Raw genomic sequence first — 9,339 nt, 5'->3', positions numbered from 1 at the left:
CAGCACACATGCCTTCCAATGTCTCCGTTCTGGCATCCCAAGCGATCGCCACATCCAAAATGAATGCTTTTTCCTTGAGCTCGAGGACAATGTCGGGCCTAAGCCTCACACCGTCCCCGGTCACCAGGAGGCGCTCGCTCGAAATCTCAGCATCCTTGTGCTTTTCCCGCAGTTTAGTAATTATGGCCTGAGAAATGAAGTTATGCCGTGAGCAACGCGGCTCGTGGACGGATGGACACACCTGGAGGATGTGGTACGTGGTTTCCTGTGCCTGATGGCACCTTCTACAAAGCCTGGCCGAATCATCCGCGGAGTGCCGATTGGAGAGCGTCCTTGTTGGAAATAGGTTACTACGCAGGCGCAGGGAGCGGATGCGATCGCCATCTCCCATGAACCTGGTATCTGGCCGAAGCCACCCATTTCCAACTGGATCGCTCTCAAAAGCAAATAGGCTTTTGTTTGTGTAATTTTTTTTCCAGTCCTCCAAGTGTGTCTTACGTGCTTGCTGTAGGGCTTTCTGTAGAGACTTAGGCTCTACGAGACCGGTCGCAACGCCCATCTTCTCCTCGATCGCCTCCCGGTCTCCACGTAACGGTCCTTCCAACACCGCGTCCACGATTGGAGACCCTAGACGTTGGAGCCGAGCGAATGCTTTCACCTGGCATTCAGCCGCCACTCGCGAAAGCTCCAGTACGCCAAGGCCTCCTGCTCGATGAGGAGTATGGATGAGAATGTCGGGGAAGGAAGCTGGGAGATGAAGGATGCGTTTGATTTCCTGACGTATGTCACGGTCGAGTCTTCTGGTTAATGGTAGAACTGTGAGAGAGCTGGAGGCTGCGTACATCAATTTCGGAACCAATAAGGTCGAGATGCAGTTAAGTTTTTGAAATGGCTTCAACTGGGCCGAATTAATCAGATTAAGATCACGTCGAATAGTATCAATTGAAGCCGTCGGGTGTTTGTTTATGAAAAGGTCGACTCCCAGGTAGCGAATGGGTTCGTTGCGAACCTTTGGAACGATCACGGCATCCCCAACTGTTAGGTTAGGAATGCCGTAGTCGAACCATTTTAGTCTGTGGGAGTCGAACCGCCAACCAAAATATTGGGTTTTTAGTGGGTTTAAAGCCAATCCGATTTTTTTGAAGTGACTTTCTGCAACCTCCAGGTTTCTCTTCAGTTCTTCGTAAGATGAGGCCACAAATAATAGGTCATCCGCATAGGCCATGGCGGCGATCGTTTGACCATTGATGGCATAGCCAAAAGCCGAAGAATTAAGCTGGTTTAGTAATGGGTCCAGTGTTAAATTAAAAAGAAATGGAGACAAAGGGTCCCCCTGTTTAATCCCCCTTTGCACATACACCCTGATGTTGTCACTCGTCCCTCTGTAGGCGTAAGTGGTTGCTTGCGAGGTATACATATCTCTGATACTTTCCAAGTATGCAGTGTGGCATCCGCCTTCCTCCAGAGCTGTAAAAAGTGCGTTGTGGCTGATTGAGTCAAAAGCTTTTCGAAGGTCAAGTGAAGCAGCAAAGAGGGGTCTGTGGAATTTCTTGGCATGCTTCATCACGCCCTGTAAAAGGAGAAGGTTAGACTGCGCAGCCCTGTCTGGAGAGAATCCACTTTGTAGTTTATTGAAATTATAGGAATCCTGTAATCTTAGCAGAATTAGTCTAGAGAAGGTCCGGACAATTACTGACGAGATTGTTATTGGACGAAGCTCAGCTGCAGAGGCTGCATTACAGGTTTTGGGGATGAAAATTGTCCGGGAAAGACGGAAGTCATCCGGCATACGTCGGAAGCACAAAAAGTTATTGAAGATTACTGTCCAAATGGCATTCGGGATTTTCCTCATTTCCCGGACGGTTAAGCCATCCGGCCCTGGAGCCGTGCCTGTGGTCATGTTCTTAAGAATTAATTGGATTTCGTCCTCTGAAAAGAGGTTAGCCTCATGAGGCAAGGAATCCTTTGTTATACCAACGTTATTGACCGGAATAGATTCGGTTCCTAGGATGTCATCAAAGACGCTGTGGACGTCACTCAGATTGATTAAGCCCAGCTCCCCCTGTTGACAAATTAGTTCCTCTAAAAGGACTTTAGGCCCTAGGCTGTACAAGTGCTGATGCTCTTTAAATTGACGCCGCTTAAGATCTCTAGCTTTCTCGTTTTTATGTCTAATCAGGCGGATTTTGGCGTGCTTCGCCTGCTTCGACTTGCGTGGCTTTATCCCGAAATGGTTATAAATAATTGCTAGATCTGTCATTGTCATGGGCGTATTACAAATGTTTTCGGCTAACCCTGGAGAATTAATGTTATAGTCTGTGAGGATCTGAGTGACTTCTTCCACGTTCAGTGATTCTATCGTGGGAGGTAATTCAACATTATGGCTGTCCTCGAGAGACAAAGGGCTGGGCTCACTGTCGTCGTCGTTCTGGCACAGCTCGGACTCTCTGGCGAGAATCTCTCGGTAGCGGTTACTCTTTCGGAGACCTTTGATTGCGTTCAGTGACCTGGAAGGATAGATCGCAGCTAATTGTTGATTTATGTTTTTTCCACCGGGGGGAAGGGACAGCTCAGCTCTGGCCAGAATACGGACCTGCGGTGTCGTCCACCTACAATAAGAGCTTGCAGCCGGTACCGCTGCCGACCTTACCCTACCCTGCCCGTCGGGACTCGGATTCAAAGGCGACCCTGCTACTAACTCGGGTGACTGAATGATATTTAAGTTGTGAGAAAAGTTAACATTACTTGGACTAGAGTTATTATTTACTTGATAGGAGGTTGGAGCCGGTGATGCAGGGGCGCATCCATCCTCTGGGGAGAGCCCTTCGTCGGGACTAGAAGAAGACACTGGCCCTCGGCCAAGTTCGTGGAGTGTGGTGTCGTTTCCCTTCCTCTCCGTACATAGTGCCCCATTCCCGAGACCGTCGTTTCGGCCGGCTGGTGAGGTCAGGGGGTGGGGAGCGAGCATACTCAGCTGAGCCGGGTCCTCATCGAGCCCCCCTCCGGCCAGAGTGGGCGAGAGATGCTCAGCAGCGCTGTCCCCGGCTAGCTGGCATGCCCGTTCGTCGTCTTCGTGGCTTTCGGAGTAGCACTCAGCCAGAATACCCTGGGCCGCTCCAGCGAGCTCTAGGTCGCGAGCCTGTATCTCCACGCACCCTGGGGGCACACCGGCATCGCCGGCAGGGGGCAAAGTTTGTGGGACGTAGTCTCCACTGGGCCCAGGGGCGGACGACGACATGTCCCCACTAGAGGTAGAGGTCAGAGAGATTGACAATTCCACAGGGATGTCTGACTTCTGTGCAGTTGCTCCCGCTGAAGGATTATAACCCCGCCTCCCCGGCTCGCAACGAAAAGGGAATTTAATTCTCTCCGATTCAGGAATACTAGATTCAAATTGTAAAAATTCTGTCGACCGAGTTAAGCATGCCACGTCTGCTGCCGAACGGGCCGGAAGGTTTAAACTTAGTTGGTAGGCGCTAGCTAGCGGACCCATCTGTGCCCTAGAGGCGACGACCACACGCATCTCCCGCTCAGTCCAGGCCGGCCGATCCTCCCCCACCGGAGTCCCTCTCCCCGAATCATCCCCAGGTTTGTTCTGCCGATCGACTTTATGAGCCCGGCTACCTCGGTCTCTCGAGCTACTTGAAGCTATGTGCCTAGAAGTTGATAAAGTCTCTTTATTCTGATTTACTCTACTGACATTGTGGCCTCCCCCAGACGAGGGCTGCGAAGAAGAATGTTTCTTGCGACATTTTGTAAAGTGGGCGGATGCCGACTGCGAGGTTTTATAGCTGTAAGTACTACAACTGCTGCATTGCCAAATTATGGTTAGCCCGTGCTTAACGAATACGTGCTGCTCAACTTTAACCCTGGAAGTGAATTGTGCAGAGCCCTTGGGACAAATGTTGCGGGAAGGCGGATAACTCAGTGTAAGCTCCTTATGTTGGGTTTTAGCTTGCGAGGAAACACCCTTGGTCTCTATCGAATCGATTTGTGATTTACACTGACTTGCCACACTATCCACACTTGAATTAGTATCGGTTATGGAGGAGTCTTTATTCTTAGAGCAATAATTGTAATGTGCAGCGACTGAACGTGAAGAGCCCTGAAAAGCACATAGGCTGCATTGCCATTTAATGAATAAACCATGTGTACCTGTGTAGTGCCTCTCCAGTGGTGCCATTCTGCGTTCGCTAAAGTTGCACAGGTGGCAGTCCAGATGGGGGAGGGGGTATGGTAGTATGTGAACGTTAGAGGCCATTGTAAAAGTAGGGAAGTGAAAACAGGTAAGCCCAGCGCTCCATATCCGCCCCCGATTAGTGGGTTATAAGTTAAACGCAGAGGTGCATAAAAAGAAATATTCATTACTAGGAAGAAAAAAAAAGAAAAAGAGGGGACAGGAGGAGTGGGCTAAAACAAAAAGGTTTTTTTTTTTTGTAAGTGGGGGTCGAACCCGTGAACTCAAAATGAACGTGAAAATGGTAGCCTAGTTGGTTAAAGCGATGTGTCGGCAGTACTTTCAAATTGTTTTTTCTTTTGATTGGGGACGTTTTAAAGGAAACTGTGAGGAGGAGCAAACACAACCCCCAAACACAACAGAAAAAAAGGAGCAAACACAACCCCCCCCCCAAAAAAAAACAGAAGGCGAGAGGGGTCGCAAGGCACACTTTGCAGCAAGCAGTGTTGCGTGCTGGAAACCGGACCGGTCATGTGAGAGAGTAGCGCCACGTCTCGCCCTAAGCGAGCACTAAGACACCTACTGGTGTGGCTTTGGCGTCCATCAGACACCAGGGGCGCTCTCTACACATTTACGGTCAAAAGCAGAATTTGAGAGAGCGTGTAGCAGACGACAAAACGTAACACAGCAACATGGCGGCTCGGCAGAAAACGTCCAAATACCGATGAACCCGTGAATACCCGCCACCGAGCCGCCAGTGCTGTGTTTACCCCAAGCATCTGCATGCCTTTTAAGCGCTTGGCGCAACTGTATTTGGAACCTGAAACTTGTTTAAATTAAGGCTGCCACGAGCCAGGGGAAGTGAATGCCTAAGCATTCTGACGGGGAGTGTTTGCCTTGGATTAGAATTATTTGTTTAACTATTTGGAAAACCTGGAAAAAGCGACACGGCTGGAAAAAAACAGCCGGTCTAAAAGGAATTATTTAAATTTATTTTAACCCATAACTTTAGTACGAGGGAAAAAAAGGAAAAAAAAATTGCCGCCTCTCACGTCATCGGGAGCGGATACCAGGCCCAGGGCATGACCAGCAGGCTTCAGCCGCACATCGGTCCAGACGACTCCGGCGTGTGGCAAAACACAGAGGACTGAGGCTGCCACCGCAAATGCCTGGCGTATGTATACCCCCTAGCTCCGCCCCGCGACGCGTGAGTGGATGCAATTCTATGCCCTGATATCTTAAAGTAGGAAAAAAAAACAGATACGGGCAACATTAAGCTGCAATTATTTTATGCAGTGTAGTCATTACGTGGCGGTTTGACACATTTACACAAAAGAAAAGGTGGGCCTATTCGAACGTAGCCAAGAATGAACGATAAATGACATGAAAGAAAAGAAATGATTGTAGGCTGCGTGAATAGCCAACAGTGCATAACTGTTTAAATCCTGTTATCCCCCCCTATGTTTTCCTTTTTTTTTGCTCTAATAGCAATGGCGACAGAGCCAATCTAACCAAGCGATCAGCGTCAAAGGGGAAAAAAAAAAGGAGCAAACACAACCCCAAAAAAAAAACAGAAGGCGAGAGGGGTCGCAAGGCACACTTTGCAGCAAGCAGTGTTGCGTGCTGGAAACCGGACCGGTCATGTGAGAGAGTAGCGCCACGTCTCGCCCTAAGCGAGCACTAAGACACCTACTGGTGTGGCTTTGGAGTCCATCAGACACCAGGGGCGCTCTCTACACATTTACGGTCAAAAGCAGTATTTGAGAGAGCGTGTAGCAGACGACAAAACGTAACACAGCAACATGGCGGCTCGGCAGAAAACGTCCAAATACCGATGAATGCGTGAATACCCGCCACCGAGCCGCCAGTGCTGTGTTTACCCCAAGCATCTGCATGCCTTTTAAGCGCTTGGCGCAACTGTATTTGGAACCTGAAACTTGTTTAAATTAAGGCTGCCACGAGCCAGGGGAAGTGAATGCCTAAGCATTCTGACGGGGAGTGTTTGCCTTGGATTAGAATTATTTGTTTAACTATTTGGAAAACCTGGAAAAAGCGACACGGCTGGAAAAAAACAGCCGGTCTAAAAGGAATTATTTAAATTTATTTTAACCCATAACTTTAATACGAGGGAAAAAAGAAAGGAAAAAAAAATTGCCGCCTCTCACGTCATCGGGAGCGGATACCAGGCCCAGGGCATGACCAGCAGGCTTCAGCCGCACATCGGTCCAGACGACTCCGGCGTGTGGCAAAACACAGAGGACTGAGGCTGCCACCGCAAATGCCTGGCGTATGTATACCCCCTAGCTCCGCCCCGCGACGCGTGAGTGGATGCAATTCTATGCCCTGATATCTTAAAGTAGGAAAAAAAAACAGATACGGGCAACATTAAGCTGCAATTATTTTATGCAGTGTAGCCATTACGTGGCGGTTTGACACATTTACACAAAAGAAAAGGTGGGCCTATTCGAACGTAGCCAAGAATGAACGATAAATGACATGAAAGAAAAGAAATGATTGTAGGCTGCGTGAATAGCCAACAGTGCATAACTGTTTAAATCCTGTTATCCCCCCCTATGTTTTCCTTTTTTTTTGCTCTAATAGCAATGGCGACAGAGCCAATCTAACCAAGCGATCAGCGTCAAAGGGGGAAAAAAAAAAGGAGCAAACACAACCCCCCCCAAAAAAAAAAAACAGAAGGCGAGAGGGGTCGCAAGGCACACTTTGCAGCAAGCAGTGTTGCGTGCTGGAAACCGGACCGGTCATGTGAGAGAGTAGCGCCACGTCTCGCCCTAAGCGAGCACTAAGACACCTACTGGTGTGGCTTTGGCGTCCATCAGACACCAGGGGCGCTCTCTACACATTTACGGTCAAAAGCAGAATTTGAGAGAGCGTGTAGCAGACGACAAAACGTAACACAGCAACATGGCGGCTCGGCAGAAAACGTCCAAATACCGATGAACGCGTGAATACCCGCCACCGAGCCGCCAGTGCTGTGTTTACCCCAAGCATCTGCATGCCTTTTAAGCGCTTGGCGCAACTGTATTTGGAACCTGAAACTTGTTTAAATTAAGGCTGCCACGAGCCAGGGGAAGTGAATGCCTAAGCATTCTGACGGGGAGTGTTTGCCTTGGATTAGAATTATTTGTTTAACTATTTGGAAAACCTGGAAAAAGCGACACGGCTGGAAAAAAACAGCCGGTCTAAAAGGAATTATTTAAATTTATTTTAACCCATAACTTTAATACGAGGGAAAAAAGAAAGGAAAAAAAATTGCCGCCTCTCACGTCATCGGGAGCGGATACCAGGCCCAGGGCATGACCAGCAGGCTTCAGCCGCACATCGGTCCAGACGACTCCGGCGTGTGGCAAAACACAGAGGACTGAGGCTGCCACCGCAAATGCCTGGCGTATGTATACCCCCTAGCTCCGCCCCGCGACGCGTGAGTGGATGCAATTCTATGCCCTGATATCTTAAAGTAGGAAAAAAAAACAGATACGGGCAACATTAAGCTGCAATTATTTTATGCAGTGTAGCCATTACGTGGCGGTTTGACACATTTACACAAAAGAAAAGGTGGGCCTATTCGAACGTAGCCAAGAATGAACGATAAATGACATGAAAGAAAAGAAATGATTGTAGGCTGCGTGAATAGCCAACAGTGCATAACTGTTTAAATCCTGTTATCCCCCCCTATGTTTTCCTTTTTTTTTTGCTCTAATAGCAATGGCGACAGAGCCAATCTAACCAAGCGATCAGCGTCAAAGGGGGAAAAAAAAAGGAGCAAACACAACCCCCCCCCAAAAAAAAACAGAAGGCGAGAGGGGTCGCAAGGCACACTTTGCAGCAAGCAGTGTTGCGTGCTGGAAACCGGACCGGTCATGTGAGAGAGTAGCGCCACGTCTCGCCCTAAGCGAGCACTAAGACACCTACTGGTGTGGCTTTGGCGTCCATCAGACACCAGGGGCGCTCTCTACACATTTACGGTCAAAAGCAGTATTTGAGAGAGCGTGTAGCAGACGACAAAACGTAACACAGCAACATGGCGGCTCGGCAGAAAACGTCCAAATACCGATGAACGCGTGAATACCCGCCACCGAGCCGCCAGTGCTGTGTTTACCCCAAGCATCTGCATGCCTTTTAAGCGCTTGGCGCAACTGTATCTGGAACCTGAAACTTGTTTAAATTAAGGCTGCCACGAGCCAGGGGAAGTGAATGCCTAAGCATTCTGACGGGGAGTGTTTGCCTTCGATTAGGATTATTTGTTTAACTATTTGGAAAACCTGGAAAAAGCGACACGGCTGGAAAAAAACAGCCGGTCTAAAAGGAATTATTTAAATTTATTTTAACCCATAACTTTAATACGAGGGAAAAAAGAAAGGAAAAAAAAATTGCCGCCTCTCACGTCATCGGGAGCGGATACCAGGCCCAGGGCATGACCAGCAGGCTTCAGCCGCACATCGGTCCAGACGACTCCGGCGTGTGGCAAAACACAGAGGACTGAGGCTGCCACCGCAAATGCCTGGCGTATGTATACCCCCTAGCTCCGCCCCGCGACGCGTGAGTGGATGCAATTCTATGCCCTGATATCTTAAAGTAGGAAAAAAAAACAGATACGGGCAACATTAAGCTGCAATTATTTTATGCAGTGTAGCCATTACGTGGCGGTTTGACACATTTACACAAAAGAAAAGGTGGGCCTATTCGAACGTAGCCAAGAATGAAAGATAAATGACATGAAAGAAAAGAAATGATTGTAGGCTGCGTGAATAGCCAACAGTGCATAACTGTTTAAATCCTGTTATCCCCCCCTATGTTTTCCTTTTTTTTTTTGCTCTAATAGCAATGGCGACAGAGCCAATGTAACCAAGCGATCAGCGTCAAAGGGGGGAAAAAAAAAGGAGCAAACACAACCCCAAAAAAAAAAACAGAAGGCGGGAGGGGTCGCAAGGCACACTTAGCAGCAAGCAGTGTTGCGTGCTGGAAACCGGACCGGTCATGTGAGAGAGTAGCGCCACGTCTCGCCCTAAGCGAGCACTAAGACACCTACTGGTGTGGCTTTGGCGTCCATCAGACACCAGGGGCGCTCTCTACACATTTACGGTCAAAAGCAGTATTTGAGAGAGCGTGTAGCAGACGACAAAACGTAACACAGCAACATGGCG

The sequence above is a fragment of the Dermacentor albipictus genome, chromosome 10 (assembly GCF_038994185.2).
Source record: "Dermacentor albipictus isolate Rhodes 1998 colony chromosome 10, USDA_Dalb.pri_finalv2, whole genome shotgun sequence".
NCBI classification, from domain to species: Eukaryota; Metazoa; Arthropoda; class Arachnida; order Ixodida; family Ixodidae; genus Dermacentor; species Dermacentor albipictus.
Note: the sequence above shows the minus strand (reverse complement) of the source record.